The sequence below is a fragment of the Balaenoptera physalus genome (assembly GCF_965194825.1).
Source record: "Balaenoptera physalus genome assembly, chromosome: 2".
NCBI classification, from domain to species: domain Eukaryota; kingdom Metazoa; phylum Chordata; class Mammalia; order Artiodactyla; family Balaenopteridae; genus Balaenoptera; species Balaenoptera physalus.
Window position 1 is genome coordinate 151,894,362 of NC_138883.1, and position 15,628 is coordinate 151,909,989.

The window sequence follows — 15,628 nt, forward strand, 5'->3', positions numbered from 1 at the left end:
TCAGTAAGATTAATACAGCAGCTCTTCCATTTACTGATATTATTATTCAAAATCTCTCCAAAATGGGAAATAGTCAGGCATGGGTCAAGGAATCTACTTGGTCTAAATGAGAAAGATCTAAGACCAAATTCTACTTATGGTTTGCAATCCATAATCTGACATCCTGACTGTATACGTTCCGACAGTTATTCTTTCCCGGGCATTAGTTTTGTTTTAAGTCTGTGTGCAACAATACCTGAAATGCTGAATATTTCTCTTTAATGATTGCATATTTTGTTTTTTTGATATATTGTGTTATAAGTGGCTATAAATTATTGTGTGTTTAATATGCAAAAACTCAGGTAAATGGACATAGACGCGAAGGCCTGAATTTTAATGGTGTTACTGCAGTGTCCCTCCCCAAATAAGCACTGTCTCTCTTTAATTTAGTGGGGTTTGACATGTGATGTGACTTAGGTCGGGAAATTGGGTGAATGACCATTTCTCCAGCCAGGCCTCTATCAGACTGATGTTCCGAGCTGTAAAAATCAAGTAGGGCTTTAATGAGATACCCACCTCTTCTGGAGTATGGCTGTGTCTAACCGTTCATGCCCACCCTCTTCCCTCAGTCATAAACATGCTCACCTACACTCTGATAATTAAATACAGCCCATGATTTTCCTGTTAAGTCAACAAATCCATTTTAACTGGAGTGTTTCTCGCTTGTATCTTCTACTTTTGTCAAATAGCAATTATTTTTCAAGGGTAATGCAACCCCCTTCAACAAATATTTACTTATCAAGGTTTTCCTAAGAGATGTATTACATTTGGGACCCTTTTGGGAAGAAGGGATGGATTTGCACATCACAAATGATCAATTATTTCTTAAGTCTTTGGGTAACTTTCTGCATTTTAGAGCAAATAATTTCAAATATCATTGCAAATAGTTTGGCAGTGGGTACCACTGATTACAGATTCCATGGAGTCAACTGAGCCAGAATTTTAGAACTTGCAGAAATTTGAGTTATCAGATTTAATCTGGAATCTCCTGAAACTCCATCTCTGTAAGCAATTTCAGCCTAATCTAAACTCTCCTCTCCCTCCTAAGGTCGCAGGATCATAAAATCCATTACTATACACAGTCTTCAGGAACTCACCAGTATGAATTCAAAACATTTTGCACTTTTCAGTGTATATCGATTTCAGCAGAGCAGGGTGGGTAGAAGCCGTGGAGAGGGTTTTAGGACATGTCGGTATCTCTTCCACAAAATGTGGACGTGAGAGGGAACAGAACAGTGGGGGAGCAGCCGGAATGCAACGTGGTCTCTGAGGGTTGGTGCTTTTATTTGGTTTTGATTTTTAAGATAAAAAGCTTCGGTTTGTCTTAATGCTGAAAGGAAGGGTTGTTTACAGAGGGAGAGAATGAAATTAAAGGGATAAGAGGGAATAATGGCATGGTAATGGACAGGATCCAGAGAAAATACTCAGAGGTTTGACTAAGATGAAAGAAGAGGAAGAAGAGGAGGTATAGAAGTACATTTGGGCATGGACATGGGGAGCATTAGGCTGGTGGTATTGAGTGGATTATTTATACCAATTTATATCCATTCGCTAATTGAGCAATATTTATCGAGTCCTATTTTCTGACCGATACTACAGTGAGCACTGGGGATACAGTGGTGAAAAAGATGAGATATTTGTTTCTCTAGAGTTTACATTGTATCTTTAAAAAAAACCCTTAGAGTAACTGGATTAGAGAGGAAGACATTTGGGTCTTCCTGGTGAAATCTTTCACGAATCAGGATCAGCATCCAAAAGAGTGAGAGAAGCAGGAAACAGCAGTTATTTTGTTTGTTTGGGAATTTTTGCCAAGCAGGGGAATTAATGACCTGATGGTGAATTGATTGTATCATGGACAATTCTAAGTCCACGTTCAGTCCCTGTCTTACAGGAGGTGTGAAAGAATAAACACAGCCAATAGTCAGGGTTTCAGAGAGAACAGGTTGCTCGGGCAGTAGGGAGAGGATGGAAGGAACTTGGCGGTGGACAGGTATCAGAACAGTCAAGATGACGGGAGATTAGAAGGGTGATTTTATGTAATATCCCCATAGATTGCAACCGCTTTGAAAAGATCAAACTGAATACGTGAAAAGATTTATTGTGCTGAGATCAACTTTGTTTTGGCATAATAACTTTATGCTGCAGTCACACCAGCTTTCTTTGTATTAATCTCTCAGATTCAGGGAAGGATTAAATTTTCCCATAGGATGTTCAGTTGGAAAGAGTCTTGGATAACCGCATACAAACACAAATATATTGACTTACATCTGCATCTACAACCATAGCTCTCTGTCAGCTAGTTGTTATGTTTGTCCAAGTGGCAGGAGTACATCACTCAGAAACATGGGGATAAATAACAATAGACACTACCAAAAAATGAAGGGACTTTCCTCAGAAAGGAAAATAATTTTGTATATGTTGGGAGAGGGGGAGGAGTATAAGAATGGGTGGAGAAGATAACTCCTTTTTTTCCATCCTAAGACTTTAACTAAATTTTGCTTTTAAATGTACCTACATGTATTATGTGGGCAAAAATAAAAAATGGAAATGCAGTAAAGTCACTGCAAGAAAGAAATAATGACGTCTGCTGTGTGTGCAGAGTGTGTGAAATGAGCCAGCTTGGGCATGTGGAGGACAGGCCGTGTGTGGCTCAAAGGCAGTAGCTGGTGACATAACTACAAACAAGGCAGTTGGTTCCTGGCCTCATAGAAATCAATATTTAAGCCAAATAAAGTAAATAAACATTTTTGCTTCCGCCTATATTGGCGTAGTTCCTATCAGACCTATTTTCTCATCAAGAACAACAAAAATAACCGTATAAAATGAACCAAACCCCCAACTCCTTAAGGGTACTAGAAAGCAGTCATGCAGCTAGGACTTGAGGAGTGCAGACCTGGAGAAAAGGAAATTAAAAATACTGAGCCTGGCATTCTTATGGAATTTCCTCTCTAAGCATTTATCAAATTCTAAGCAACTGAGGGATGAATGACTAAGGAATGAAAAGCAAAATGGAAGCTAAGAAGCTGGACCCTAACCAGAGAAGAGTAGGGGTTCTGGTGAGAACCAAGAGTTTCCCATGGACTCCCACAAAGGGCTAGACCTGGAGAGTAGAGAGTGATGCTGAAAACAGGCAAGCCCTCGCAAAGCCACTTCTATCTCTGAGTGCATCAAGGTGAGCTTCTGCCCTGGTAACCCTGGACTGGAATAAAATCAAATATGGTCTGGAGAAAGACAATGTTGTGTAGAGCATCTACTTCCTTTCACATCCAACCTTCAACAAAAATCACTCAACATCCCAGGAGGAGACCCACAGGTAAAACAGGTAGTAGCTATCTATCTCAAATTCTTAACTATGATGAATATGTTTAAGAAATTTCATAACAAGATAGAAAATTTCTTCAGAGAACTAGAATTTATAAAATAGAACCAAAAGGAAATTATAGATCTGTAATAACTATTATTATTTCTATTGTAAAATAATGACAATAATCTAGTTGATGTGTTTAATAGCATATTTGAAACAGTAGAAGAGAGTATTAGTAAACTGAATTATAGGTCAGGAGAAAATACACAGAATAAAGCCCAAAGAGAAAACAGAATGGGAAATACAGCAAAAAAGGTTACAAGATTTATATGGGCCTTGGTGAAAAGGTATAGCATACATTTAATCTGATTCCCAGGATGATAAAGACAGAAGAGAGAGAGAGAGAAAGGCAGAAGCAATATATGAAGAAAGGCTGTTCAAAAAATTTCCAAATCTGACAAAAGATACTAATTCACAGTTTCAAGAAATCACAGATTCATCCTCAAGCCTAATAAATACAATAATAATCACACCTTGAGACACAATGTTTAAATTTCACAAAACAAAGATAGAGAGGAGAAAACAATCTTAAAATCATGGAGAGATATTACCTTTAAAATCATCCAGAGCTGTTACCAAAGATTATTTTAAAGGGACTAAAGCAGAAACAATGGGATGGTTTCTTTACACTGCAAAAAACAAAAACTATGAAAATATAATTCTATACTCAGTGAAAATAGACTTTAAAGAATAAAGACCAAATATAGATGTTTTCAGGCAAAGAAAATCTGAACTAATTGACATAGTTCTTTGGCAGAAACAAAGTGATTACAGAATCTTGGTGATGCAGGAAGAAGTGAAAAGCCAGGAAGGTTAGCATGCAGTTAATAATAAATAGATGTTAATTATCTAAAACGATAGTCATGTTAGTATATGGTGTTCAGAATAAGATTTGTGTCCCTTTTGCTGAGGAAGGGAGAGTGGGACGTGGACCCCACAGCCCAGGTCAGGCTCCTGTTCTGACACTGAAGCATCGTTCATGCTTCAGTGTGTTTGGCATGAGTCTTCCTCAGAACCATCACGGACTTTTATCTTTTAATACACAAACTTGGCTAAATAGTTGAAGAAAATGCAAAGGACTTGGAAGCCGCAGTGAGATCCCTAAACTCACAAGCTTACCTTCTGTCTTGCATTTTGGACTCTCTGCCTTTCCTACCCTTAAAGATGAAATTTAACTTTTGAGCCAAAGGCTTCTACTCTGATCCCAAGTCTTGGTGATGTTCTTTATTTCTAGTCCCTGAGCTGCCTTAGCACCAGTCAAGACATTGACAACAGTCACAAATTACTCTTTTTTGGACAAAGTGTCTTTCCTGACACCCTCTTTCAGCAGTTTGAAAGGGATAAGACTGGTATAAAGGCCCTAACTTAGAACATTGTATGTAAGTGATGACCTCTCATTTCATTCTTTTCTTTTGGGAGTCACAGTACATTTTGTCTTAAGATCTGTTTCTATGTGCAAAAAAAAAAAAAAAAAAATTTCAAAATGATGGCCACTTCTAGTTACAGACAAAATGTAGTAAGAGTTTTCCACTCTGTTCTTCCAAGTGATTACAGTTAAAAACCTTGGACAATACATAAAAAGCAAATATCAAAAACCTCTTAAAGATGGATAAAAGAAAAGTCAGGCTGGCTAAGGATGTTAAGATGTGAGAAAGGACACAGTGGTGAGCTCCTTTTTTCTTTATCCCCTGTATACGGGAAGCACTACCTCCTACGTATCCCAGCCTAGAGAAGCCCTTGACCCCGAAATGGAATGGGTGAAGATGAGAAAAGGTCCAAGGAAGAACCCACTTTGTCCAGCCAAAGAGGTGTCCCAGCAGGACAGAGTCTTCCACAAGAACCAGTGAACCCCCACTGAGCACCAGCAAATGACCACCCTCACTCCCTGCCTCAGGGGGCTCTGTGTCTGGTGGGTAACTGAGTGGAACCCCAAAGGTGTGAGCACTCACTACAGTGACAAGCACCAGTCTGACCGCAGATCAGCCACGGTGTAGCATTCCAGCAGGGCGACCAGAGAGAATTGCAAAGGCTTTGCAAATCAAATTTTAATTCACGATCCGCAAAGTAGTCAGGACCTGTGTGCTAGACCTAAGTAGGATGGCTACCTGCTAAAGCAGAAGATTTAAATAGGAACCAAAGTCTCACAGCACAATACCCAATATGTCCAGGACACAAGTGAAAATTAGTTGCACACCAAGAAACAGAATATTTCAACTCTGATGAGCTCTGGCAAAGAACAGACACTAACAATGAGATAAACATTCTCTAATTATCTGACAGGATCTTTTGTCTTCAAGTAGTTACTTGGTGACTTAAAAAACAAAACAAAAACCCCCCAAAAAACCCTGAATAAAATGCCTGCTCTTTTGCTATGGAAATAGTAACCTGCACATTTAAACAACCCTTGTAGACTCTTAATTGGACATTATATAAATAAACTGAAAGGCTCTTGGAAAGTGGATCCATGTTTAAAAGATGAGACCTAGGAAGATGAGTTATTCCACAAATAGGCCAGCTAGATGCCTATTAGGGAGATTCAATCAGAATCCCTGCCTTCTAGGAACTTACAATCAGTCCGTAGAGATGAGATACATCTGTGGGTGACACAGTGTAGGCAAACCCTAGATTATTTATGCCCAAATACACATCCTTGGGCATGAATGAGTGGCCTGGAGAAATCTATTCTCATCTTCTTTTGAAAGTTTATGTGGGAGAATGGTGGGAAGCCTGGTGGATTGAGGTGGACACATGAAGAATTTTTTATGTTTGTAACTTCAGATACACACAGATACATCTCTCGTATCTCTGCAGGTGTCAGAGGGAAGACGGTTAGTGAGGAAACGCTCCATCCAGTTACATGATGCACACCACCCCCAAAACAGAGTATGCTTGCCTATCATTGTTCGGAAAAATTTTGTGCATGGTCACTTACTGAAAGCTATTTATATAGTGCAGAACATTTTTTTAAAAATAGAAAATAAATATTTAAAACCACAGGCACAGTTAACCTGTTGATGTCTTTTCTTCCCATTTTTTTTCCTAGTAATTTTTCTATCCTATGTTATATTATCTTGATGTAACTTAACCAGATACCTGGGAGTTATTTTTTATTCTTTCATAGGAAATATCAGAGTAGAGTAGAAATGAGATATACATTGTATGTTTGAATTTAATAATGAAGAGTCCTGCAACCAGAGGTGATGCAGTTTCTCCACCACTGCACCACTGCCCAAATCCACAGAGGCCAACGTGAGGGTTCAGATTATGAAGCCGATTCCAAGATAAGCACTCGGGCTTGGAAGTGGATGTGTCCGTGCAGAACAAGAGAGTCAGACACTGTGCAGCTGGACAGACTTCCTTCTCAGTCACATCAGGGCAAAGAGGAGGTGTTAAGAATCTTCACCAAATCCTCAATTAGAAGGAATAAGCGTCCATCACTTGGGAAAACTTTCAGTTTCTTAAAAGGTTTAATATAGAACTGCTCTATGAGCTGACAATTTAATCCCTGGATATTTATCTCAGAGAAATAAAAACATAAGTACACACACACATACAGACAACACACACAACTTCAAAAATTTATAATAACTTTACTCAAAATAATCAGAACATCTGGAAACAACCCAAATGTCCATTGAGAGGGAGCATGAATGAACCAATTGTAGCTTATTCACTTCTCAGCAGGATATCTGAAGTAGCTCCCAACAAACACAACCACATGATGGATTTCAAAATAACACTTTGCTGAGTTAAAGAAGTCAGATACAGAAGAGCATGTGTGTCTAATTCCTCTTCCATGAAGCTCAAGAACAGAAAAAATGAATCTGAGATGATAGAAATCAGAAAGATTGCCTGTGGGAAGCTGGGGACCAGTGAAAGGGGCACAAAGGAAATGGTATAAATGGAATCTCTGTATCTTCATTAGGATGGTGTGACAAGGGTGAATGCATTTTTCAAAACTCATTTAATTGTATACTTAAGATCTGTGTGTTTCATTGTGTGCATATTTTACCTAAAAATGTCTGTGTTGAGAAAAACACAGAAAGGCTGAGGAAATATGCCAGATTAAAGTCTATCCATCCATCCATCCATCCATCCATCCATCTATCCACCCATCTACTTATCTATCCATCTATCATCTATATATTGATCAATTGATCAATCTGTACATCTATCAATCATCTGTAGATCAATCAATTGACCCATTCATCCATCCATCCATCCTTATCTATCTATCTATCATCTATCTTCGTCACTGAGACCCCATCAAAAAGCACTGAATATTGATTGCTATTATTACTATTATACGTTTCAAGGATTTCAGTGGTTAGCACGGTTGGTCATCTTTCCACCACTGCAAGCTTATGAGGTGGGTGTCCTTTCAAAGTTTGGGACAATCATTCTCACCACTTCTTGGGATTTTCATAAAGTTCCTAATTAAAGAGTGTTTTGAGTATTGGTAAACAGCTGGATCAACAGATCCTTTCCCAGAGGCAGGTAACCTAAACCCTCACTGCACAGTCCTGGGCACTTTTTCTCCCAACGGAGCTGAGGACTTTGCTGCTGTGAGCTGGAATTGATGCTCTGGTTACCTGTGCCAAACACTGAAGCCTCCTCAGGAAGATGCCTATCAATGCCTTTTCTGGTGGTTTTCTCTTTCTGATGCATGAGAACAGCATTATCCTTCACTAACCTTTTTAACATCAAATTAGTCATTTTCTCCAACACTCTCTAACAGCATCCAGGACATCTCTATATTATAGCATTAATGCACTGCCTTTTAATTACTTCAGATACCTGATATGTCTTTAGTGAGGCAAGAAAATATACATTGTTGGGAGAGTAACAGGAGCCCTATCATGCTATCTATTCTATCTGAGTCACTGAATAATCTCGAGATAGCTCTGTGCTTCCCAGACATTTTGAAGACTAGTCATCTTTAAGGGATACAATATAAATTTTTCACCTGTTACTGTAATTCACCAGAGCCACTTATCATTCTGCTGGCCAGATAAATGAATTAAATACTTTACATAAAAATTCACAGTTGTATCTAAATCATTAGAAGTTCTTAATAGTCACTTTATAATTTTTGACAAATGATATTTGTCAACTCTTACCATTTGCCAGACATATTTTAGGTGCTGAGAATACTGTAGCTAAAAAATAAAAGAAAGAAATATATACACTCACAGAAATGTAATTTTAGTTGAGTTTGGTGGATAATCAATAGGTAGACCATCAGTATATAATATGTCAGGGAAATAATCAGTTAGAGGGAAATAAAGCACAATCTGGACCATATCGGAAGGCAGAAGTGGGGCTGATGACCTTAATGTGTATGTCAGCAGGTTATCTAAGGTGATGCCTAAAGCTCAGCCTTACAAGGGGCTCACGGTGTGGGTATCTGAGAGACAGGAGGAGTAGCTAACCGTCGTGAGGGCCATTAATTCAGGTACAGAGATGAGGCTGGTGTTGGGCTAAAATGAAAGAGTGAGAAATGGCAGATGAAAGCAAGGAGGTGGTGGGGTGTCTACGTCGTGTAGGTGCTTGTAGACTGTGAGGAAGAATATGTATTTTATTCTGAGCTGTAAAGCCATTGCCCAGTGCGGAGCAGAAGAGTAGCACTTAAGGACTTCTGTGTGAAGGATCTCTCCCATTGCTGCACAGAGAGTGGACACCGTGGCCATCAGGTGATGTTGCCACATTCCAGGTGGGATGTGATGATGGCTTGGATTCGAATCAGGTGTTAACCGTGCAGGGCGTCGTCTGTTTTAAAGGAGATATACACTCTATTTGCTGATGTTTTCTGGTTTGCATATGGAAACAAAAAAGAAAATCGCTAGAATTCTCAAAGCATCTGGACTGCAGACCTGAATGGATGGTGTTGCCGTTTGCTGAGACAGGGAGCAGAGCAGAAGTGCCAGACTGGGGCAGAGTGTTGACAAGGATGCCTACTTTCAACAAGGGGCCAAAGATGCAAATCAGCCTTGTGGTCTACGAGCAAGTGGGCATTGGATGCAAAGCACACAGAGAAGCTCTGGACCAGAAACTGTATCCGGGACACACCTTTGGCCACGGTCTGTGTCTGCAACACTCCTGCCTCCCTTTCCTGACTGCATGTGGGTCTTGTCTTAGAAAATAGATTCTATTATTTTTTGTTTGTTTATTTCCCACTTGCAGACATTTCTCACGTTCAGTGCCCTGCTCTTCGGAGTGCTTCTGGAATGCTCGAATGAGCAGTGACGGAAACTGTGATGATCCAGCACCATCTGGGGAAGGAAAGGGGGTGTCAGACCCTGTTGGAATGTGACAGTTGCACCAAAGTGGCTGTGCTCTCAGAGTCAGAGGGAGCTCCCTGAACCCGACGAAACACAGACACCTTATCCCGTGGGGCTGACTCTACAGGCCCCCAGCCCCTGTTCCCAAAGCCAGAGAGAATCTGAAGCCCCAAGTCTACCCTTCTTTTAAAAAAATGTATATTAACCACCAGACAACGCCACTGCCCTCAAGAATGAAATGCACTGATTTCGATTTACCGACAGTCCTCAGCAGGAACAGGTGTCTTCACCAACAACTGCAATTGGTGAATTCTCAACAGCCCTGATACTTCTCTTCAGGGACATCTACACAGCGTGACCATCTCCTCCACCCTCCCCTTGTTCTCCTTACACGTAGTACATGCCCACAAGTGACTATGGAAATACTATGCTGTTGATAATCCATACCAGGATCTGAAGAAATCACGGCGCTAAACAAATTCATGAAAAGTGGGAGAAAGAGACTGTGGTGTTAGAATATCTCTACTGAATTGATTTCCATGTTCTTTAATGATAAAAGTCAGTTTCTTCTATGGAAACATTAAATCCAACAAAGAATCTCTTGGTGACAGCTTAGAGGAGGCTGAGGTTTGGTTAAAAAGTGTAAGTTGGCCCCTCCAGTCCCTTGCCCTGCGGACTTTGTGTTGCACAGCTGTTATCCAACTTCTAATTATTTGTAGGAGTCTCACCACATAGTGCAAGTGTGTGTGTGTTTGTGTGTGTGTGTGCATACGTGTGTGCACAAGCATGTGCTTAGGGCCATTCATGACAGATTACAGGAAATTACTTTAGTGGAAGCAATATTTAATCCAAAGGCAAAAGGAAGAAATATATATGTATGAGATTTTATTTTATTCCAGGAATATTTTTTAAAAATAACATATTGTATTTTCTTTACTGAATACAAGCTGTCATTGTGCAAATTATTCTGCAACTTGTTTATTAACAAAAATTTAGAACATTTGGAAGAGCACAAAGAAGAAAATGAAAACCATTAGTCCCAACAATTACAAATAAATTACATTATCATGCTGGCATGTAGCTTTCAGCAATCTTCTGGACATATTGCATATTTAAATAACATATGGGTTAACTATATGTTATGCGTCATAACCCATTTTTATCATTTAAAGTATTTGTTTAAAAAAATCAATGTCATTAAACAGTATTTTACAAATTTATGCATGCTATTAATATTACTATCAGTTAAGAATTTAGCGGCTTAAGATAATCAGAGTGAACTTCATGTAAGTGGAAGTTCAACTGATGGGTGTGGGGGCATCTCTGCTCCACACAAACATCAGGGATCCAGGTTTGATCCAGATATTCCACCTTCAACAACTACCCTCTCCAACTGCACTGGGTGTGGACGTTCTGCCAGAAAATGGTGTGATGAAAGCATTATGGCCCAGGTATGGAAGCGCTGGATCACCTGTCCACCTTCCATGAGAAGGACCACCCTAACTGCAAAGGATCCTGGGAGGTGAAGTCCTGCAGGTAAGGTGGCAACATCTTCCGTCTGATCTCAGCTGCCGGGCCCAGCCCATAAGGGCTCCCTTAGAACCTTTCTCAGCTTCATCTCTGCTGTGTGTGGTCTCAAGGCAACCACCTCTCCTGACCCCACAAGGTCCCCAATTTTCAGTCTGCCTCTTCCTTACCCTTTTGATCCAAAGCTGCTGATTCATGTCTAAATTAATTTCTTTTTTTCTGATACCAACTAGCACTCACGAATAAAGTTCTGTTTTCCAAGTTCTTCCCTGAGAGTTTGGGGACTGGCCAGCTCTGGTTGTACAGGTTCTCTGAATGCTTTTGCCACCAGGCAGCATGGATCCTAAATCGTGCCTTAAACCTCGGCTTAAACCAATGCCATGTTTCTTAGGGTTCTTTGATGGCAGTCCCGACTTCAAGTGCCAATTTTTATACAAATTAAAATAATTCTAGCTGCTATAGCAAATAAACCCTGAAATGTAAGTCACTTCATATTAATTAATAAAGTCCTGGTGATGGTTTTCGGTGAGAGGTGTTTGCTCCATGGAGCCACTCAGAAGCCAGGCTGATGTTCCCTGCTGCTCACCCTGGTCGATGACACTCAGCCCATGTGGTGGGGGGAAGAGAAGACACTGGGGTCCAGTGGGCCTGACCTACAATGTGTGTGTCCCTTTGTCCGTCACCCGTGAGCACCTCTCACCCCAGTCATACGGCCATGCCCCACGGAAGGGCTGGAAAGCAGCCCTACCTGCACACCCATGATTCCCAGGATGGAGTAGAGAAGAGTTTGGGTGGACAGCTGGTCACTCCTTCTACACTCCAAGTTTACAGATAATTATTTGGAGTTAAGATGGCATGGATTATAAGTTTTATGTTAGGTCAAGTATTTCCTGATGAATTTTACTAGCATCTTTATATCCTCCCTGATCTTTCTCTAAGTCACAGTATGAAATGTGATTTCTACAATGTTTCATAGGAGATTCGTCCAGAAAAACCTGTGCTGGTATATGGGTTTCAAGCTTCACCCACAGACCTTAACTCCTCCTGAGTTTCCATGACTTGTGTTCTTACTAACTTCTGTGTCAATTACTTTTTACAAATCTTAAGTCATGCAGGTCATATATTGATTTAGCTGAATACTACATATAAAATAAAGTTATTTTTATCTTATCCAATTATGACCTTTCCAACAAATATCTCTAATTTATAGAGGCTTATTTTGTACTGATATAGATGTTAGATTCCAATAATAAATGCAGGCATGTAATAATAACTATATCCAAGCTTATAGCCCCAGTTCACCTCTTTATACCCAGGATCCCCAAATGATAAAACCAGCCTGATGTGAGAAATACTTTAGAAAGTATTTACAACAAAAACTTAATATAGAGTCTAAAGACAGACATGTATAAGAAATGAGCATTTTATTATTTATTTATTTTTTTTAATTTTGATTTTTTTTAAACATCTTTATTGGAGTATAATTGCTTTACAATGGTGTGTTAGTTTCTGCTTTATAACAAAGTGAATCAGTTATACATATACATATGTTCCCATATCTCTTCCCTCTTGCATCTCCCTCCCTCCCACCCTCCCTATCCCACCCCTCTAGGTGGTCACAAAGCACCGAGCTGATCTCCCTGTGCTATGTGGCTGCTTCCCACTAGCTATCTATTTTACGTTTGGTAGTGTATATATGTCTATGCCACTCTCTCACCCTGTCACATCTTACCCCTCCCCCTCCCCATATCCTTAAGTCCATTCTCTAGTAGGTCTGTGTCTTTATTCCTGTCTTGCCACTAGGTTCTTCATGACCTTTATTTTCCCTTAGATTCCATATATATGTGTTAGCATACTGTATTTGTTTTTCTCTTTCTGACTTACTTCACTCTGTATGACAGACTCTTAACTCCATCCACCTCACTACAAATACCTCCATTTCATTTCTTTTTATGGCTGAGTAATATTCCATTGTATATATGTGCCACATCTTCCTTATCCATTCATTCAATGATGGACACTTAGGTTGCTTCCGTGTCCTGGCTATTGTAAATAGAGCTGCAATGAACATTTTGGTACATGACTCTTTTTGAATTATGGTTTTCTCAGGGTATATGCCCAGTAGTGGATTTGCTGGGTCGTATGGTAGTTCTATTTTTAGTTTTTTAAGGAACCTCCATATTGTTGTCCATAGTGGCTGTATCAATTTACATTCCCACCAACAGTGCAAGAGTGTTCCCTTTTCTCCACACGCTCTCCAGCATTTGTTGTTTCTAGATTTTTTGATGATGGCCATTCTGACCAGTGTGAGATGATATCTCATTGTAGTTTTGATTTGCAAGAAATGAGCATTTTATAAAGAGTATTTTGACAAAGAACTTAATATAATGTATTAACATTTTAATAACCTAAATTACTTTGGGAAGACCTTCAAGATGGCAGAGGAATAAGATGTGGAGATCACCTTCCTCCCCACAAATACATCATAAATACATCTACATGTAGAACAACTCCTACAGAACACCTACTGAACGCTGGCAGAAGACCTCAGACTTCCCAAAAGATATATATATATATTTTTTCTTTTTCTCTTTTTGTGAGTGTGTATGTGTATGCTTCTTTGTGTGATTTTTTCTATATAGCTTTGCTTTTACCATTTGTCCTAGGGTTCTGTCTGTCCATTTTGTTGTTGTTGTTTTTTTTTGTAAGTATACTTTTTAGTGCTTGCTATCATTGGTGGATTTGTTTTTTGGTTTGGTTGCTGTCTTCTTTCTTTCTTATGTTTTAATTTTTAATAATCTTTTTAAATTTTTTATTTTAATAACTTTATTTTCCTTTCTTTCTTTCTTTCTTTCTTTCTTTCTTTCTTTCTTTCTTTCTTTCTTTCTTTCTTTTTACCTTCCTTCCTTCCTTTCTTTCCTTCTTTCCTTCTTTCTTTCTTTCTTTTCTTTCTTCCTTTCCTTCTTTCTTTCTTTCTTCTTTCTCCCTTTTCTTCTAAGCCGAGTGGCTGACAGGGTCTTCGTGCTACAGCTGGGTGTCAGACCTGTGCCTCTGAGGTGGGAGAGCCAAGTTCAGAACATTGGTCCACCAGAGACCTCCCTGCTCCACATAATATCAAACAGTGAAAGCTCTCCCACAGATCTCCACCTCACTGCTAAGACCCAGCTCTACTCAACGACCAGCAAGCTACAGTGCTGGACACCCTATGCCAAACAGCTAGCAAGACAGGTACACAACCCCAGCCATTAGCAGAGAGGCTGCCTAAAATCATAACAAGGTGACAGACACCCCAAAACACACTACCAGATGCGGTCCTGCCCACCAGAGAGACAAGATCTAGCCTCATCCACCAGAACACAGGCACCAGTCCCCTCCACCAGGAAGGCTACACAGCACACTGAACCAACCTTACCCACTGTGGACAGGCACAAAAAACAATGGAAACTATGAACCAGCAGCCTGTGAAAAGGCTTACTTAACAGTAAGTTAAGCAAAATGAGAAGACAGGGAAACCCACAGCAGATGAAGGAGCAAGGTAAAAACCCATCAGACCAAACAAATGAAGAGGAAGTAGGCAGTCTACCTGAAAAAGAATTCAGAATAATGATAGTAAAGATGATCCAAAATCTTGGAAATAGAATGGAGAAAATAAAAGAAACGTTTCACAAGGACCTAGAAGAACTAAAGAGCAAACAAACAATGCTGAACAACACAATTAATGAAATTAAAAATTCTCTAGAAGGAATCAATAGCAGAATAACTGAGGCAGAAGAACAGATAAGTGACCTGGAAGATAAAATAGTGGAAATAACTACCACAGAGCAGAATAAAGAAAAAAGATTGAAAATAATTGAGGACAGACTCAGAGATTTCTGGGACAACTTAAAGGCACCAACATTCGAATTATAGGGGTCCTAGAAGAAGAGGAGAAAAGGAAAGGGACTGAGAAAATATTTGAAGAGATTATAGTTGAAAACATCCCTAGTATGGGAAAGGAAATAGTCAATCAATTCCAGGAAACACAGAGAGTCCCATACAGGATAAATCCAAGGAGGAACGTGCCAAGACACATATTAATCAAACTATCAAAACTTAAATACAAAGAAAAAATATTAAAAGCAGCAAGGGAAAAGCAACAAATAACATACAAGGGAATCCCCATACGGTTAACAGCTGATCTTTCAGCAGAAACTCTGCAGGCCAGAAGGGAGTGGCAAGACATATTTAAAGTGACGAAAGGGAAAAACCTACAACCAAGATTACGCAGCAAGGATCTCATTCAGATTGACAGAGAAATTAAAACCTTTACAGATAAGCAAAAGCTAAGAGAATTCAGCACCACCAAACCAGCTTTACAACAAATGCTAAAGGAACTTCTCTAAGCAGGAAATACAGGAGAAGGAAAAGATCTACAATA

General features: G+C 39.6%; 1 long non-coding RNA gene across 1 annotated transcript; it reads right to left on the minus strand.

Moving 5' to 3' along the window:
* Positions 1-13,854: 13,854 nt before the first annotated feature.
* LOC309655279 lies at positions 13,855-14,633 on the minus strand. Its single transcript, XR_014260746.1, has 2 exons — positions 14,110-14,633; positions 13,855-14,065 (listed from the first exon to the last, which is right to left on the minus strand). It is a non-coding gene; the product is annotated as an uncharacterized lncRNA (long non-coding RNA).
* Between the last annotated feature and the right edge of the window lie 995 nt (positions 14,634-15,628).